Raw genomic sequence first — 18,263 nt, 5'->3', positions numbered from 1 at the left:
AATTTCAAAATCCTAGTCTCATTGGAAAGATCAAACATGGTACAAGGTCTTCCAAAATTTTATTTTTGGAAAGATATATGTGAATCATGTTGCATGGGAAAGTAGCATAGGCAAACGTTTCCAACTTTATGGTGTGGGATCTCAGATGTTCTCCAAGTCATTCACACAAACTTATGGGGTTATGATTCTATTAATAGGTACATCATTATACTTCATCACCTTCATCGATGATTATTCCAAGAGGTCTTTCATATATTTCTTCAAATAGAAATTAGTTGCCTCAATGCATTTAAGGATTTCAAAGCACACATGGAAAAACAAACTGGCAAGCTCATCCAGATCCTCTAGTGTGATAATGAAGAGGAGAAATCAAGTCAACTAACTTCAATGCTTTTTATTGATACTTTGGGATTTGATACCAATTGTAAAAATAGGGTAGATTCTTGTGCACTGTTCTCGTTTGTACATCTCGGTTACATTTAAATGAAGAGATCAAACACTCCAATTTTATTGTGTAATCAAACCTTTGAATCCTAGAACTTTGGCTCTTAAACAAGACTTTCATGCTCTTTAAGAGATGTTGGAGTCATGTACTTGTACAGAACTTTGGCTCTTAAACAAGACTTTCATGCTCTAAAAGAGATGTTGGAGTCATGTACCCGTGTCAGACTGTTACACAGACGGAGAAGTTTTACGTTTGTAGATAGAGAAACCTTCAACTTTCCACCCTAGAACTTTACAGGTTTAAGAACAAAATATAGCTTTTAAGAATTTCAAAAATTGTGAAGATAAATTTCTGAGATAAATTTGAAAACTTGAAGTTTCATTGTACATAGTTTGAGGGGTCTTTTGTGAACCAATGACTTGGGCATAACAATCAGGCAGAGAAGAACCAATGCTTATGATGCTATACATTACCAATAATCCCCGCAAGAACACACTCCATCCTTGAAGTGATGTAATCGACTAGCATCCCTCAGAGTAATCTCTCGGCCTACGATTCTGCTTATAAATTTGAAAGCGGTGTGACAGTCAGTGCACATCCTCAGATTCTTCACTATAAGCAGGGGCGTTCCATCAGGTGTGTTAATCAGCCCAAAAGACATTGCCAGCCTCTCACTGTGGTGACAAAGCATGAACTTCTTTTGTCTTTCGTCTGCATCATGGAGAACTAGCCTTGTATCAGGTTCATAACCCCTCTCCTCCAATTTCCTGTTCAAATTCTCTATATTTCTATATATTGCCTCTGTTTGAAGGTGTGATCTATCTCTAGGAAGAAAACTATGGACTTTGTTGTTGACCTCAATCGTACTACACCCTGGTAGTTTTTGAACTCCCCTCCCCAGCATCTTTTTCCTTACTATTTCTACATCATCCCACCTCCCATGTTGAGCAAAGATCTTGGAAATTAGTACATACGGTGCTCCATTCTGTGGATCAAAGTCTAACAAGTACTCTAGAGCACGTTTTCCTCGATCTACATCACCATGTATTCTGCAGGCACCAAGCAGAGTCATCCACATCCAAGCAGTGGTTTCAAAGGGCATTTTGTAGATCAAGTCCTCTGCTACATCCAGTCGCCCAGCCCGCCCAAAAAGGTCAATCATGCACCCATAGTGACCCATTGCTGGTGCAATTCTATGATCCTGAATCATGGATATGAAAAACTGGTAACCTTCATTAACCAGACCCGCATGGCTGCACACGCTTAGAACACTGAGAAAGGTAATCGCATCTGGTTTCACGCCTTCCTGCTGCATCTGGTGTAACAGTTGCACAGCCTCTTTGGCGCGACCTTGGAGCGCATACGCAGCAAGCATGGAATTCCAGGAGACCACATCACGTTCCATTTTATTGAACTCTAAATGTGCCTCCTTTAAAACCCCACACTTGCCATACATATTAACGAGGGCATTTCCCACACCAACGTTTGACAAAAAACCACTGGCAACAATGCATTTATGCATCAGTTTCCCTTCTGCAAGGGCTCCCAAGTTGGCAGAAACACTCAGGGAATTCACAAAAGTGAGCTCATCTGGGCTGATATTGTCCTGATGGATTCGTTTAAAAAGCTCAAGGGCTTCCTTGCCATAACCATGCTGTCCATAGGCAGTCATCATGGCATTCCACGAGACCACATTCCTCTCATGCATTTTGTCAAATATGGACCGTGCATCATCCACAGCTCCGCTTTTTCCATACATATTGATTAGAGCATTACCCAGCACAATGTCTGATTCAAAGCTGCACTCAATGCATGCATGAATCACATCATTGTCTGCAATAACTCCAATGCTGGCGTATGCACCCAGAACACTGACCAGGGTGATCTTGTTTGCCTTTGGGCCTTCACGCTTCATCTTTTGAAACAATTCGATGGCCTTTTTGCCACAGCCTTGCTGGGCATATGCATTGATGATGGCAGTCCAAGAGACTATAGTATGTTTGTGCATGCTACTAAACACACTATGTGCATCCTCCAGAGCACCACACTTGCCGTACATACTAGTAAGGGCTGTCGCAACAATAATATCTGATTCAAACCCAGCCTTCACTATATATGAATGGACCACTTTCCCTTCTGCCAGGGCTAACGAGCTAGCACAAGCACTGAGAACATTGACACAGGAAACCTCATCTGGCTTCATGTTTTCCTCTTGTATCAGTTGTTGGAAAAGTTGCAGGGCTTGTTCACCAAGCCCTGCCTGGGTATATGCTGTAATCATAATATTCCAGGAGATCAGGTCCCTTTGTAAAATGTTGTCAAAAACCAAGCGTGCATCTGTCAAAGCCCCACACTCGCCATACATATGAAGAAGAGCATTTCCTACACCTATGTCTGACTCAAGTGTACAGCCAACAACGCATGCATGGATGACTTCACCTTCCAAGAGGGCTCCAAGACAAGCACAAGCATTCAAAGCACTGATGAATGTGACCTCATTTGGCTTCAACCCTTCTTGCTGCATTTGTTGGAAGAGTTGAAGAGCATTCCTTGCATACCCTTGCTGTACATATACAGCAATCATGGAAGTCCAAAAGATTACATCGCTGTTACGTGCTTTCTCAAATACATACCGTGCAGCAGCCACAGCACCACATTTTCCATACATATGGATAAGGGCAGATGCCACAACAACATTTGATTCCAAACCCTGGGTAGTTATACATGCATGTATCAATTTGCCGTCTTCTAGGGCTGCCAGGTGAGAGCATGCAGGCAAAACACTAGCAAAGGTGACCTTGCTTGGCTTCATGCCTTCCTGCTGCATCTGTTGAAAAAGTCGAATGGATTCTTGCCAATGCCCATTCCGAGAATATGCAGCTATCATGGAATTCCAAGAGCTTACACTGCGCTGATTCATTTGGTCAAATACCAGCTGTGCATCGGCAATAGCTCCAGATTTCCCATACATATTGACGAGGGCAGTCCCCACAGTCATGTTTAAGTCTATACCATCTTTGACCATGCATGAATGGATCGCTCTACCATCTGCCAGGGCGGAGCATGCCCGAAGAACATTGGTATAGGTGACGTAATCTGGCTCCATGCCATCGTGCTTCATCTGTCGAAATAGTCCAAGAGCGTTTTGGCTCTGCTGTTGAGATGCGTATGTCGCAATAATTGCATTGCAGGCGACGGCAGCACAGTTGGTGTACAATATTACAAGGGCATCCAAGTTAAACACACTGTCGAACATGTCGTTGAGCATCAGCTCACCCTTTGAAAGGGCAGCAGGCCATCACACACAGTGCTTAAGATGATTTTGTTTGGTCTTAGCATACAAAATAGAAGGGCCTTTAATAGGCCACAACCATGCTTGTCCTTGTGATAGCATTGCATTGAGTCATTTTGTCAAATATTAGGTGTGCTTCATTGAGAGCCCCACAATTTCCATACATGTGGATAAGAGGAGTCCCCACAGCTATTTTTTATTTAAGTCTCGACAATGGAGACATGGATCATTTTACCTTCTGTCAAACTACAAGTGTGATTGTGTTTGGAAGCTAGGCACGCAAAGTGTTACAAAGCTAGGCACGCAAAGTGTTACAAGTGTGATTGTGTTTGGCTTCTAGGCTTCCTCTCGCATCTTGTGCTTAAGATGATTTTGTTTGGTCTTAGTCCTTCCTATTGCATTAGCATATAAAACAGAAGGGCCTTTAATAGGCCACAACCATGCTTGTCCATATGATAGCATTGCGTTGAGTCATTTAATCAAATAGTAGGTGTGCTTCATTAAGAGCCCCACAATTTCCATACATGTGGATAAGAGTAGTCCCCACAGCTATTTTTGATTCAAGGCCAGTCTCGACAATGGAGACATGGATCATTTTACCATCTGTCAAACTACAAGTGTGATTGTGTTTGGAAGCCAAGCATGCAAAGTGTTACAAGTGTGATTGTGTTTGGCTTCCAGGCTTCCTCTCGCATCTTTTGAAACAGTTCAAGGGCCTCTTTGATGTATCCTTGGTGCTTGTATGCGATAATCATAGCATTCCAGGGCCATGTCTTAAGAACATTATGATCGAGAGAATGATATTGCATGTCTCTCATAGGAAGCTGATAATTTTGAAGAGGGCGAGCTCCTTGTTAACCTCCATAGAGTACAATCATTGAATGCAGGGTAATCAGTGATTAGAGTTGATTAGGCTTCATGATTTACTTCAACGAATACGTATCCATTGACGTACAGCATAAGCTCAGGGAGTTTGAGCCCCAACTACCCCAAGACCAAAGCGTGCAGGCAACGTGCACATTCATGATTTACTTCAACGGATACAGTCATGGAAGGAGTACAGCACAAGCTCACGGAGTTTGAGCCCCAAATACCCCAAGGCCAAAGATTCCAGGCAACATGCACAAATTGTAGGTTCCAGCTAATACCCCAAGGCAAAAGAGTGCAGGCAACGTGCACATGTTGTATGTTCCAACTGCAAGCTGCAGTTAAGTGTCTCGCAGAAGTTAAGCCTCATCGCTCCAGGTTTTGAGCCTCATACATGAGGTTCGAACCACAAATGGCCCAAGGCTTGAGGGAACTCAAGGAGTTTGAGCCCCAAACAGCCTAAGCCTTGGAGGCGCGAGGCTAACACAAGCGCTATTTGGAAACCGGTTAGGAACACCTCCTAATTCTAGGCTTTTGTCCCAAGCACTCTAATATGGTTAACACAAGTGCTATTTCCGCTAGTAGGGAGAGATGAAAAGAATAGCAATATGCCTTGGCACCCTACGGGCCCAAGAGCCTTTTATTGAAAAGAGAGGGAGAGTGCTAAAAGGTAAAGGGTTGGTCCTTCCTTTAAAAGGTGACATGTATAACAGGCCAAAGTGTTGAATTTGGTCTTTATTTTTGTTTGCACAAGTTTGAATACAAGCTCCCTCTTCTCTTCTAATAGTGTTTTCGGGTGTTCTCTTGTTTCCATTGTAGTGCCCTTGTGTTTTTCACTCCATCCCCCTTAACTCTCTTCTTTCCTTCTCCTTCTCCCTTCCTTCTCCCCTCTCTTTTCCCCTCTCCCCCTTCCCTCTTTCTATCATGGAAACACATTGCAACAACAACTTGGAGGCCGCTTGAGTGGCTCATGCCTTGCATTGCTCTCACAAGAAGTAGCTTGGAGTGGAGGCTCCATCGACATCTCTTCAACATCCCCACCACACGTGTGTCACCGTCGAGACACACATTTTTAGCACCGCTGCCGGGGAATGGAGGTATGCTTTTGCATTCCACTAGTCTTCCTTCATTATCTACCCATTGCACAAGGCTTCAAGCTTAACTTGGAGCTTTGCTAGTGGAGTTGTAGGAGAGGAAAGAGTGAAGAAGTGAGAGTTTTGGATGGAAAAGTTAGGAAAGCTGTCATTTTCTATTGGAAAGCCATTTTGAATCATTTGAAGCTTGTTTTTTATGCTTTTTAGTGTTTTGAGTTGATAAGAACTTAGTTTGTGAGATTGCTAAGGAGTGTGTGATGTCCAAACACACAAAAACCAACAAAAAATGATGATTCTTGCTGAATTTCGAAGTTGTTTTGTGTGCTGGAACCCACCCCTCAAGAAATCTTGCATTTTGGCTAGCAAAAATTATTTTTCTTTCAAGTTTTTTTCATTGTGTAGATAGACTCAGTAGTGCAGCACCCCCTAGCATTAAAAAACTAGAATAGAAACTCAAAATCCACAAAAACCGATCGAGACGCAATGTTCCACTATCCCCACGAGTCAGCATGTTATTGCTATCCCACCGATTGGTGCGTTAGTAGTATCCCGTCGATCAAACCACGTTGACCCGACACGTTAGCCGTATCCCATTAATCTAATTTTTGAACACGGCCTAACCCACCACCTTGATTAAATGCATGTCAGAGTTAATTATCACATCGATTTGATAATCGTTGACCCGTGGCCTTAGAGCTATCCCATTGATTGTTGCTATCTCGTTATTCTGCCGACCGCGCAGTAAGCCCACTCCCAGGTCTGTGGCCATATTCGTATCATGCCACCTAGTGCATTACGCTTATCACGCCGTCGTTGCTATAATTATTACTTCAGCCTAGTTATCCTGCCGACAGTCGCTATTTTCTATCCCATGCTCGTCGCCATAATTATTCCACCGACCGGCGCATTGATCAGTATCCCATCAACCCCTTTATCCCTCTGCCCATTGTCTTAACCTAATCCCTATAGCCGTAGGGATACCACTTGTGTCTTATCCCATCGAACATGTGGCAAGATTTATTCCGTTGATCGGTGCATTACGCCTACTCCACCACCTGTCGCCATAATTATTCAACCGATCGCTGCTCTACCGATATCTTGTCGCCCAGTGTGATACCTTATCCCTACGACCATCACCATAGAGATACCTGGGGGATTCACTCTGTGAAGATTGTGGGAGAGAGGGAAGGAGTCTCACTTGCGGCTTTCTCACATGCACAATGGGGGAATACACACAAAGGTGGAGGCTGAAAACAGTTTTCCTCTTCTTAGTTGTGAAAGCCAAAAGAACTCTAGTACAAAGAAATAGAAGAACCCTATATGTGGGTCTCAAACCAAACTCAACTAACTAAGGTGGCATACTAACTGAGCCACAAACTAGTGTAGATAAGGATAGCTATCATCCAGCTATTATTCGTGGGCGGTGTACCAACCGCATCTCCAGCTAACAAGTCGGTGACATAAATGCACAACAGTCACCCTGGCATATCGCGAGTGGAACTCGATATCTCAACACTCCCCCTCGAGCTCAATCCCAAATCCTGCACACCAAGCAGGTCTCTGAACTTGCGCAGCTTCTCTGCGCCCAATGCTTTCGTGAATATGTTAGCTACCTGATCCTCTGTGCTGACATAAACTAGATCAATAAGACCTAGTAAAACCTTCTCCCGCACATAGTGATAATGCACCTCAATGTGCTTTGTTCTAGCATGAAAGACTGGGTTCTTTGCCAAATGTATACTGCTCATGTTGTCACAATAAATGACAACCGACCCATCTGTAGACTGATGCATATCATAAAGTAGCTTATGCAACCAAGCTACCTCACATGCAGCCATTGCTGCACCCCTGTACTCAGCCTCTGTGCTCGACAAGGCAATTGTAGGCTGTTTCTTGCTGCTCCAAGTGACTGCAGCACTCCCAAAAGAGAACACATATCCACTGGTAGATCGTCTATCTGAAATGCTACCAGCCAATCAGCATCAGTGTATCCATGCAACTGTATCTGAACCCCAGCCTCATAAAATAGTCCATACTGCAATGTGGACTTCACATACCTGAGTATGCGTCTAGCCGCATCCAAATGCGGTTTCCTTAGAGCCTGCATAAACTGACTCACCAACCCAACAGCAGCATAGCTCAAATCTGGCCTGGTAATAGTCATGTAAATCCAACTTCCTACTATGCGTCTGTACATAGTAGGGTCCTCCAGAAGCTCACCTGCATCTGCGCTCAGCTTCACATTCTGCTCCAAAGGAACTGAAATAGGCTTACAGCCTGTCATCCCATATTTGGACAGCATGTCCAATCCATACTGCCTCTGCAAGAGCTGTATCCCACTTAGTGATCTAATCACCTCAATGCCCAAGAAATAACGTAGCTCTCCCAAATCCTTCATCTCAAACTTCTACGTCAATAGCATTTTCACATGAAGGATATCTTCATCACTATCACCTGTGATGATCAAATCATCAACATAAATGACCAACAGCATAATCCCTTTCTCTGTTTTTCTCACATAGAGTGAGAAATCTGCCTTGGAAATCTGAAAGCCAATAGTGACAAGATACTATCCTATCTTGTCAGACCATGCTCTAGGTGCTTGCTTCAAGCCATACAAGGCTTTCTTCAACCTGCAAACAAACTCGGGATGAATAGCATGAACATAACCTGCTGGCTGCTCCATAAAGACCTCTTCTTGCAAATCACCATGCAAGAAGGCATTCTTTACATCCATCTGATGTAAAGACCATCCCTTTGATGCAGCCATAGCAATGGCTGCTCTTACGGTTGCCATCCTTGCAACCGGGCTGAAAGTTTCTTCATAATCAATGCCATATGTCTGTGCATACCCCTTGACAACTAATCTTGCCTTGTATCTATTCACAGAACCATCTGCATTATGCTTGATCTTATAAACCCACTTACAACCAATTGCATTCTTGCCTTTAGGCAAAGGCACCAATTCCCATGTAGCATTAGCATCCAAGGCATCCATTTCTTCATCCATGGCTTTCTCCCATTTTTCATTTCCCATGGCTTGCTCAAAAGAAGTGGGTTCTGGTTCCTGTATCACTTTGACCATATAGGCATAGTAAACAGCTGTAAATCCATCATATTTCAGCCTATCCATAGGATACCTAACCCTGGTAGACCTGCGCAAAAGAGGCTCACTTCCAGGTGCTATCAAAACATCCCTGGTCTTCCTTACTCCAGATGTAACAACAGAAGGAATACCCAACTCATCATCAATGCTCTGTTCTGAGCCACTGGATTCACCATCCACACAAGAGTGACCTGCATTCACATCAAACATGGGCTGATCTACCTTCTCTTTTCCTTTTCGTGATACCTGTGTACCAATCTCTGCATTGCTTTGAGGGGATTCTCCTGATCTCAATCTGCCTGTCCATGGCGAAGTATGTGAAACACTGGTAGAGGACACTCCAGGTCCACTGATATTTTGTGATTGCTGCTGTGCATTCTGTGCAGCATTACCATTTTGTGCATCTACATCAATCATCACATTTACTGGTTTATACCAGCTGCTCATCTCATCAAAAACAACATCTCTGCTCACTGTGAACTTACGTGTAGAAGGGTTATAGCATCTATACCCTTTCTGCTGCTGAGAATAACCAATAAAGACGCACTTCTCAGCTTTTGGATCCAACTTGGACCTCAACTCATCTGGCACATGGACATAGGCAATGCAACCAAAAATCTTCAAATGAGAAATATCTGGTTTCCTACCAGTATACATCTCCTCTGGCGTCATGCCATGTATTGCTGCACTGGGAGTCCTGTTCATTATATAGACTGCTGTAGCAACTGCTTCAGCCCAATAATAATCTGGTAGATCTTTTTCATTTAGCATAGCCCGAGATACCTCTCCAATATGCCTGTTTTTTCTTTCTGCAATTCCATTTTGCTGTGAGGTATGACTGCATGAATATTGCTGCTTTATACCATGCTCCTGCAAGAACCTTGCAAACTCATTTGAGAGGTACTCTCCCCCTCCATCTGACCTTAGGCATTTTATTTGCAGGCCTGTTTCTTTTTCAACCATAGCTTTGAAAGCTTTGAAGTGCCCAAACACTTCACTTTTCTTTTTCATAAAATACACCCACAGTTTTCTGCTGAAGTCATCAATAAATGTGACAAAATAGTGACAGCCTCCAATAGATGCAGCTTTTGTAGTCCACACATCAGAGTGGATTAATTCCAATGGCTTTTTACTCTCTTGAACATGCCTAGGAAAAGGTTTCCTTGCCTGTTTCCCAAATTGACAGGCTTCACAAACCTTGTGCATTTCTGCAACCTTGAATTTAGGCAATCCTGCAACAATATTTTGGGCTTGCATTGATTTAAGTCGCTGAATATTAACATGACCAATGCGTTTGTGCCAGATATCAATATCTGCAACTACACCGGTCCCATGTGCAAACATTGCTGCACTCAATTCAGGCATGTTTGCATCCAACGTAAACATCCTGCCCTTCTTCTTTCCTTTTGCTATCAAGCGACCATTATTTTTCATATCCTCAACAAAGCATCCATGAGGATTAAATCTAACCTTCAAGCCCTGCTCAACCATCTGACCAACAGAAACCAGGTTCTTGGTGATGTTCGGGACATGAAATACATCAGACAAGTATTTCTTTTTCCCATCCTGCATAGACAAAGGAATTTTGCCAATCTGCACAATAGGACGTGCAGTATCATCATCAGTCTCCACAAATCCTGGCTTTTCCATTTTTTTTGCATCTTGCATCCATTCTGCATGACCTGTCATGTGGTTTGACGCACCTGAGTCAACATACCACACATGATTTCGTTCTTCTGCACTTGTCACAGAATTGGTCATATGCTGCACCATAAATAGATGCTCATTTCTGTCATCACGCTGCCTGCTAGAAGATGCATAATTGCCTTGCTGCAATTTTCCATTCATAATGTCATTCTGCTTTTTGTAGCAGTCCTTAGCCATATGACCCATTTTGCCACAATAGTAGCATTCAACATTGTTGTTTGCATTTTGGCTTCTCTGCCATCCACCACGGCCTCTTTGGCTCCCCCTGCCTCTAGAGTTACCACGTCCTCCTACATAGGACTGGTTTTCTTGCGTTTGCTGCATATTTTGATTTCTACCACGGCCTGCAGATCGGCCTCCTCTACCTCTGCCAGCATTTGAGTAGAAGACAGTTTCTTTTGAAGTTCCTGCTGAAGAAGATGCACCACCATTTCTCTGCTCTTCAGAAATTAGAAGAGCAATCAGCTCCTCAAAATCAGGAAATTTTTCACGGACGGCAATGGATGTCTGGAATTGTCCATAATCCTTTCCTAGACCATTCAAGGTCACAGAAACCAAGTCATCATCATCCACTGGCGACCCAATGGAAGCAAGTGCATCTGCAATTTTCTTCACTTTCATGTGGTAGTCATTTATGCTCAAATTTTCTCTCTGCACATTGTGCAACTCCTGTTTGAGTTGCATTTTCCTGGCTTGCGTTTTGTGCTGTACATTTTTGCCAAAGTATCCCATGCCTCCTTTGGTGTACTTGCATCCTGAATATGCACAATCATGGAGTCCGAAATACTGATAGACAGCCAGTACATAACTTTTCTGGCTCTCTCATGCCATCCTTTGAATGCCTGCATTTCCTGTTGACTGGGAACATTAGGAAGAACAGGTTCTTCTTCATTTCCTGTAATGAATTCCCAATAGCCTTTTCCCATCAAGAAATTCGTCATTCTAAACTTCCATGCCTGGAAGTTGTTCTTGTCAAGCTTTTCAGTGACAATCTGTGAAAGAGAATCAGATGCCATTACAGAACACTGCAAAATATTCTGTCACTGCAAAAAACACAGCTTTTGCCTCACACGGGCAGATCTGCAAAACTGACGAAAGTGGTATTTCACCACACAGTCACTTCCTAGTGACGATTTTGCATCAACAGGCAACAGGCATGAATCTGCAACTCCCAATATCTCTGCACATAGGCATACGATGCAATTTCTACGGCACCTTTCCACCGACTAGCCACGCAGTGGTCGCACAGCCAAAAATAGGGCCTTTTTCTGAGTGCCTGCGAAGAACTTCCGCCTTCAAAACGGGCCCCGAAACGGCCTCAAATCAGAAAAATAAAGTCACCAAGGGCTTTGCCCTTGCCCGCAGCATATACTGCGCTCTCGCCACACTGCGAAGGGCGTCTCAATCTGAGACAGTGCACTCTTGCACTTCTGGCTGTGCTACCTGCAGAGATTTGCTCCCAAACTCGAAATAGGAAAGCAACACTGGTCCTCTTACCAGGACACCACGAACTTGGCTTGCTTTCTTGAGCTCCTTACCACGAACAAGGCTCTGATACCATGTGAAGATTGTGGGAGAGAGGGAAGGAGTCTCACTTGTGGCTTTCTCACATGCACAATGGGGGAATACACACAAAGGTGGAGGCTGAAAACAGTTTTCCTCTTCTTAGTTGTGAAAGCCAAAAGAACTCTAGTACAAAGAAATAGAAGAACCCTATATGTGGGTCTCAAACCAAACTCAACTAACTAAGGTGGCATACTAACTGAGCCACGAACTAGTGTAGATAAGGATAGCTGTCATCCAGCTATTATTCGTGGGTGGTGTACCAACCGCATCTCCAGCTAACAAGTCGGTGACATAAATGCACAACAATCACCTTGGCATATCGCGAGTGGCACACTCTTCATTAAAGGGGGACGTCACCTGCGTGCATGAACTTCAAGAAAACCCCCTATTTAAGATCCACGTAGGATGATAAAACACCCCTATTTAAGCTTATAAGATACCACCAAAATTCCATTATGTCCCCCCCTTTCCTTAAACCTACATTCTCTCTCAAGCATTTAGATTACACAATAAGCAAATTTAGGTTACTTTCCCTATGACTATTTAAAACCATACACAAAATCAAACTTGTTTGTACTAGTTACCCAAGGTAACATATATTATGTCCCCCCTTCTTAAATATGACATGGTCCCCCTAGCTTAAATATTGGGGAAAAAAAAAGGGCCCCCACCCCTAATGTATAAGCTTATGCCTCATTTCAAAAAAACCCCCTATTGTACACTCACGTGATATCATAAGTTTCCCCCTGTGAATTCCCCGGGTAGAGATATCCCTATGACCGTTGGGATACCTCTGGGGTGATATCAGAAGTGAGAGAGGGAGAGAGAGAGGAATGCACACGATATAGCTACCTGTACACTAAGTGTATTAACAAAATGAACATGAAGATATACATGTGAACCCCTTAGGGTTAGGGTTAGGGTTAGGGTTTGCCCCTATGCCCTATGTGGATAGTGCAATTTACACTATCTTTAACACCCCCTCTTAAATTGCACTAGGTAAGTAGAGGGTGCATGTACAAGACTTTTTTGTGGATTTTGTTTGGTGCATATGATAGCATCCAAAACTGAAAAGAAATCAGAGTAGTATGTGTGTATGTGAGCACAGTGACTACATAGCAAAAGCATGAGGACAACTTATGATCCTGTACATAATGTGGATTTCCCCCTCTTAAGTTGTGGATCATCCTTTGCCTTTGGGAACAAAACCGAAAAAATAGGTCGAAGGGAAGAGGCCCGGAGGGTCCACTAAGGTTTATCGTATGGCACCACGTGAGTGTAAGGGAGGGGAAGGAAATATGAACAAGGTCAAGTCCACTTGGATCAAATACTAGTCAATCAAGATATGAATGCATGAATGTTTGCATGTATAGCTATGTACTGAACATGTCAAAGATGAACATGTCATGAGTCGTCATGGACTGTGCAGCTGCTCTGAAGAAGAGGCATCTGGATGTGAAGCTAGTCGATGTAGCTATGGTGATGTGATCCGATAGGTTGTGACATATGAGAGTGTCACCAACCCAAAAGAACTAATAGCAATAATGTGCGAGGTATGTTGCAGTAGAAGCATAATCTATGTCGAATGATGCGGGGTCTAAGAAGACCGCATAGTCGGTGTAGGCAGAGTGATCCAGGGGTTGAAAATCTAGGGCCAAATGTGTAGGTATGTATGATACGTTGCTCTACTGATGAAAAGGCCCGTACAAATGACAAGGTATAGGAACCTGTCCAACCTGCATGCTCAAATGTCATGAGCTGGAGGTCATCTGATGTGTGCATAGCTAAATATCCATTGGCATGGGATGTAGCAGCTGTCATAGGCTCGAGGTGGAGCTGACAGTGTAAAGGCCTAGTAGCCTAAAATACAGTTGTGCATAAGATGTCCCTAAGGAAAATGAGGTACTGAATGCTAATGTAGGGACTGATCTATAATCCTGGATCCAACCATTGATGTGCATCAAGTATGGACTATATATGACAGCCATAAGTGCATGATGAAACACTGAGTCTCCCTAGGTTGCGCTATGGCTGAACTTGATGATGTCTACTGCACTGATGTAGGACTGCACTGATGCATATGTATCCTCGTGCTGAGGAATAATCTGTTGATTGAAAGTGGTGGTGATAACTGGATCCAAGGGTGGTGCAATTTGGCATGAGTGAGCCAATGTTGAAATGTCCTGAAGACTAATGTGCTGATCTGAACTGCTAAAAGGAACTGAGCCCAACGTATGCTCTGTGTCAGAAGTGAAAGCATCAGAGATGGATGCTCGAATGGAATCACATGAAGAGCTGAATGCACTGGGACATATATCCCTGCATGCAGTAGAAGATGTGAGTGCCTTATACTGAGGACTTACCTGCTAAATAACTGCATGATCATAACTAAACTCTTGTTGAGTATCTGCATCTGTGGCAAAGGATGGAGTCAGATCCATGCATGAAGGTGATGGATGTGCATCACCAGAATCAGTCTGAGCTAATGTCGATGGGACTACCTTGTATTGAGGACTTATTGTCAAATGTGCCTCATGTTGAGGGCTTACCGAGAAATGTGCGTGATAAAAAACTATGGGCATGTGAAGCATCTGCATCTGCATCTGCATCTGATCTGTCAAGGCCAATGAGGCTTGAGTTTGCATCGTAGACTGGTACATACCCTGTGGCAATAAATGGTCGAAGAAGGTTCTCTCTCCACTCACGGATTTGGTCCAGAGTCATGACTGGTGTATCATCAACTATGTGATGTGGATAACTCCATGCTGGAGGCGGTCTGGTGCTCTGTGCAAGAGGCTTACCCATGTACCGAACGAGAGTGTCTACCCATGAGAACACTATGCGTGAGCTGCCACTAGGGGGCTTACACTGAATGGTCAAAACCAAGTCATGTGAGAACTACTGTGTGTGCCAAGGATCAAGCCTATAGTAGAATGATGATAAGCATAGTCAAGAGGCTGTACAAGGCTGAGGTATGTGTGTGAAAACCAATGCCAAAAATAGTCAACAAATGTGACTGTACATGGATGGCATGTGGGCATGCAAGAAGAATGCAACAATCCTGAATCCGAGAGGAAGATCATTGCCAAGTGTCACACTGAGTGATGAAGTGCCAAATGCTAGGTGGATTGAACTAGTGTCAGATGTGTGAAAGTGTACACCAATGATAGAACCGCATGGAATGATGCCGATGGGAACTAATTGGGTAATATGGTAATGGCTGGCTTGGTGGAGTTGGATCTCCTCTATGGCAGTGCTAGTCTATAGCTAGACTACACATCGATGCAAGAAATGTAGCAAATGAATTTTATATTGATTCATTTTAAGTGCTGGGTGTGCTGTAAAGGATCAAGAGGTGGTTCCGATGATGAGGATTCAATTATGCTAGCTTGTGAAAATCTCGGATGGTAGATCTGAGGAGCTCAATGCATAGAGCATGATCTAGCGAGCATTTTTGCTTTTTGGATCACCTCCAAATTCCACGTGGAACAAAAGTTATGGGCATTTGAAATCTGCACTATACTTTGTCCAAAGAAGGGTAGAAAAAAGGAGGTGGCAGATGTGATGATGTGGCAATGTGTGGTCATATGTAAATTACAAATGTTCCTATGAAGAGGCAATTGTGCCTAAACAGAGGCTACCAAGTGTCATGCTGAGTTAGCACTGAAGTGAGAGTTGACTCACTGTTGAGGTGGCACTAAACTATAGATGATGTGGCATGTGCCATGTGTCAAGATGACATGGCACGTGGGGATGACATGCAAGCTATGGCTAAGGTGCCACTTGGCATAACTTTGATCACTATTCAAACCCAGGGTCACAATGACCTAACCCAAGTTGAACCTTACATGCCACGTGGAAATTTGCCAAAACTTAGGTCTAAGGTTTGTGGCATTTACCAATCACGTCCGTGGTAGCTATGGCAATGGTGGAGCTTGTGGCGATGGCCAATGGCATGGGAGAGCTTATTACAATGGCGGGCCCTGTTTGAAGAGGTTATTTCATCTTTTCTTCATTTGGAGTCGACAGGAGGTCATTGCTACGAGTCGCTGGAGCTGTTGGAAACCATTGTGCTGGCTACCTTTAGAGATGCCTTGAAGGTTTGTGGGAGGAGGCACATTGATGAGCCTTCTATGAGGCTGCGGGCTTGTGGGTCATGGGGCTGGATGTTGTATGAGGCACTATGTTGAAGCTCTCGTTGAGATTGGAGCTGCGCTAAATGGAGCCTCTATGGGGAGTCACATGTGCTACTATCTGATAGCCTAGAGGTTGTGGAGGAGTGCATTGATGGCTATGGATCTTGTCGTGGATCTAGGAGCTTGCTTGTTGATGATGCTACGTCTGGGTCGCCATTGCGCTATGCATAGCTTGGGTAGCAAAGAAGCTGAGTTGCAGAGCCGTGGGGCTATACGAGGTAAGCTCTCTTTTGCTCGTGCCTGTGGGCTATACACTGGTGGATTGAGGAGGATGGCAGACCTCAGTGGATGCTGTGCTTGGCTGGAGGACTGCATGTGGTTGGAGCCCTGGATGGGCCGATCTTTGTCTCAGTTGCCGTTGAGGGTGCTTAACTGTAGAGGAAACAACGTGGGTGCTTGTAGAAGACACTGGCCTTGAGAGACTATTCAAGTTGTGGAGAGGGCATTGGAGATGGCACGACAGCAAGAGCATGGAGATGGTTGCTAGCTTTTGTAGAGTCGTGTTGGCTAGGGAGCCATAGAGGGCGACCAATTCATGCTTGAGCATTGGAGGTGTCCTTTGTTGTAGGCTGTTGTTGAGTTGCTCTACTCGGTTGGGGCTATGTAGAGCCGAAAGCAGAAGAAGCAGGGAGTAGCTCGAAGAAATCTGTGAGGCAAATACTTAGCAGGAACCTTTTCTCACACAGAAATCCTTTGAAAAACTGTCTCTCAAAGTTCTCATGACATGAACCTACATAAAGACTCAAGAGGAAGGAACACTAAGATGAGCATAATTCTCTCTCCCTAGCTCCAAATGAAGAGCTTTCTGAAGCAAAATGAAGATAGAGAGGAGATCTATAAGATGAACTCTTCAAGAGAAGAAGATGCCTCAAATGGAGGGCTTGTCGCCTTGACAGAACAAGGGCTTAATGCCTTGATGAAAGCAAGGGCTTTCTCTCTCTTTATCAATGAAAATCTCTCTCAATGGAAGATGCCTCACACAAGGAGGGCTTAACACTCACGAAGGGAGTGGAGCACCATTGGCTCTTATACCATGATAGCGGAAGTGAGAGAGGGAGAGAGAGAGAAGTGCACACGATATAGCTACCTATACACTAAGTGTATTAAAAGAACATGAAGATATACATGTGAACCCCTTAGGGTTAGGGTTAGGGTTTGCCCCTATGCACTATGTGGATAGTGCAATTTACACTATCTTTAACATGGGGTAGTCCAGGAAATTAAAAAAAAATCCAGAACCTCAGTTCAACTTGAGTGTGCCTAGTTAGAGGTCTCCTTCATGCACTTGAGGTCCAGGAGAATTTTGTCCAAGGATCTCATGCTAGAAGATAGTGCTTTGAGCCTCGCTCTTTGCCCTAGTTGGGGATCTAGAAGCTCGATTACTAGCCCCCACTCATTAATAGGCCTCCAACAGGAAGATCTATCTAGCTCCGACAAGATGGAGAGCTTAGACAAAGTAATGCAAGACCCCTCAGGTCCAAGGGCTTACAAAGCCCCATTCACTAGTGTGGCCTCTCCGAACTCTCCCGCACCTTCGGTTGCATCTAGGCTGAGAGGTATATTCTCCAACATGTTCGGATGTTTAGGCCGAATTGAGTCGGCAGACATGGAGAAACCCTTCACTGGAATGTTTGCAGGAAGGGAAGGTCAGCAGCATCCAGTCCCAAACAACATACCGGGATGGAAACCACCGTAGACCCAGGACCCTCCTCCTATGCAAGACCTCCCCAATGGGAACAAATGGATGATGAAGATCCATGGATGAGGGAATTTCGAGGGCAAGATCCCAGCCAAGGGGATGCGAGGAATTTCCAAGGATGGGTGCCTTATGAACCCCCAACAACCCAGCTATGGGGCACCATAGTTCCCACCTTATTGTCCATTGCATGGGGGTTTCTCAAACAATTGCGTGGATGGAGAGAACAAAGTTTCCCAAGCTCAAGGTAGATGAGGGAGAGATAGGAGGCATTTGGGAAGAAGATAGAATCTA

The 18,263-nt window shown here is 44.1% G+C and overlaps 1 pseudogene; it reads right to left on the bottom strand.

Moving 5' to 3' along the window:
- Nucleotides 1-847: 847 nt before the first annotated feature.
- Nucleotides 848-3,755, bottom strand: LOC147895060 (pentatricopeptide repeat-containing protein At2g27610 pseudogene; annotated as a pseudogene).
- Nucleotides 3,756-18,263: the final 14,508 nt, after the last annotated feature.

Source organism: Dipteris shenzhenensis, chromosome 13, assembly GCF_047967505.1.
Source record: "Dipteris shenzhenensis isolate YYH24624 ecotype China chromosome 13, Dip_SZ_1.0, whole genome shotgun sequence".
NCBI classification, from domain to species: domain Eukaryota; kingdom Viridiplantae; phylum Streptophyta; class Polypodiopsida; order Gleicheniales; family Dipteridaceae; genus Dipteris; species Dipteris shenzhenensis.
The sequence above is the reverse complement of the archived record's forward strand: the minus strand, read 5'-3'. Positions and strand labels throughout refer to the sequence as shown.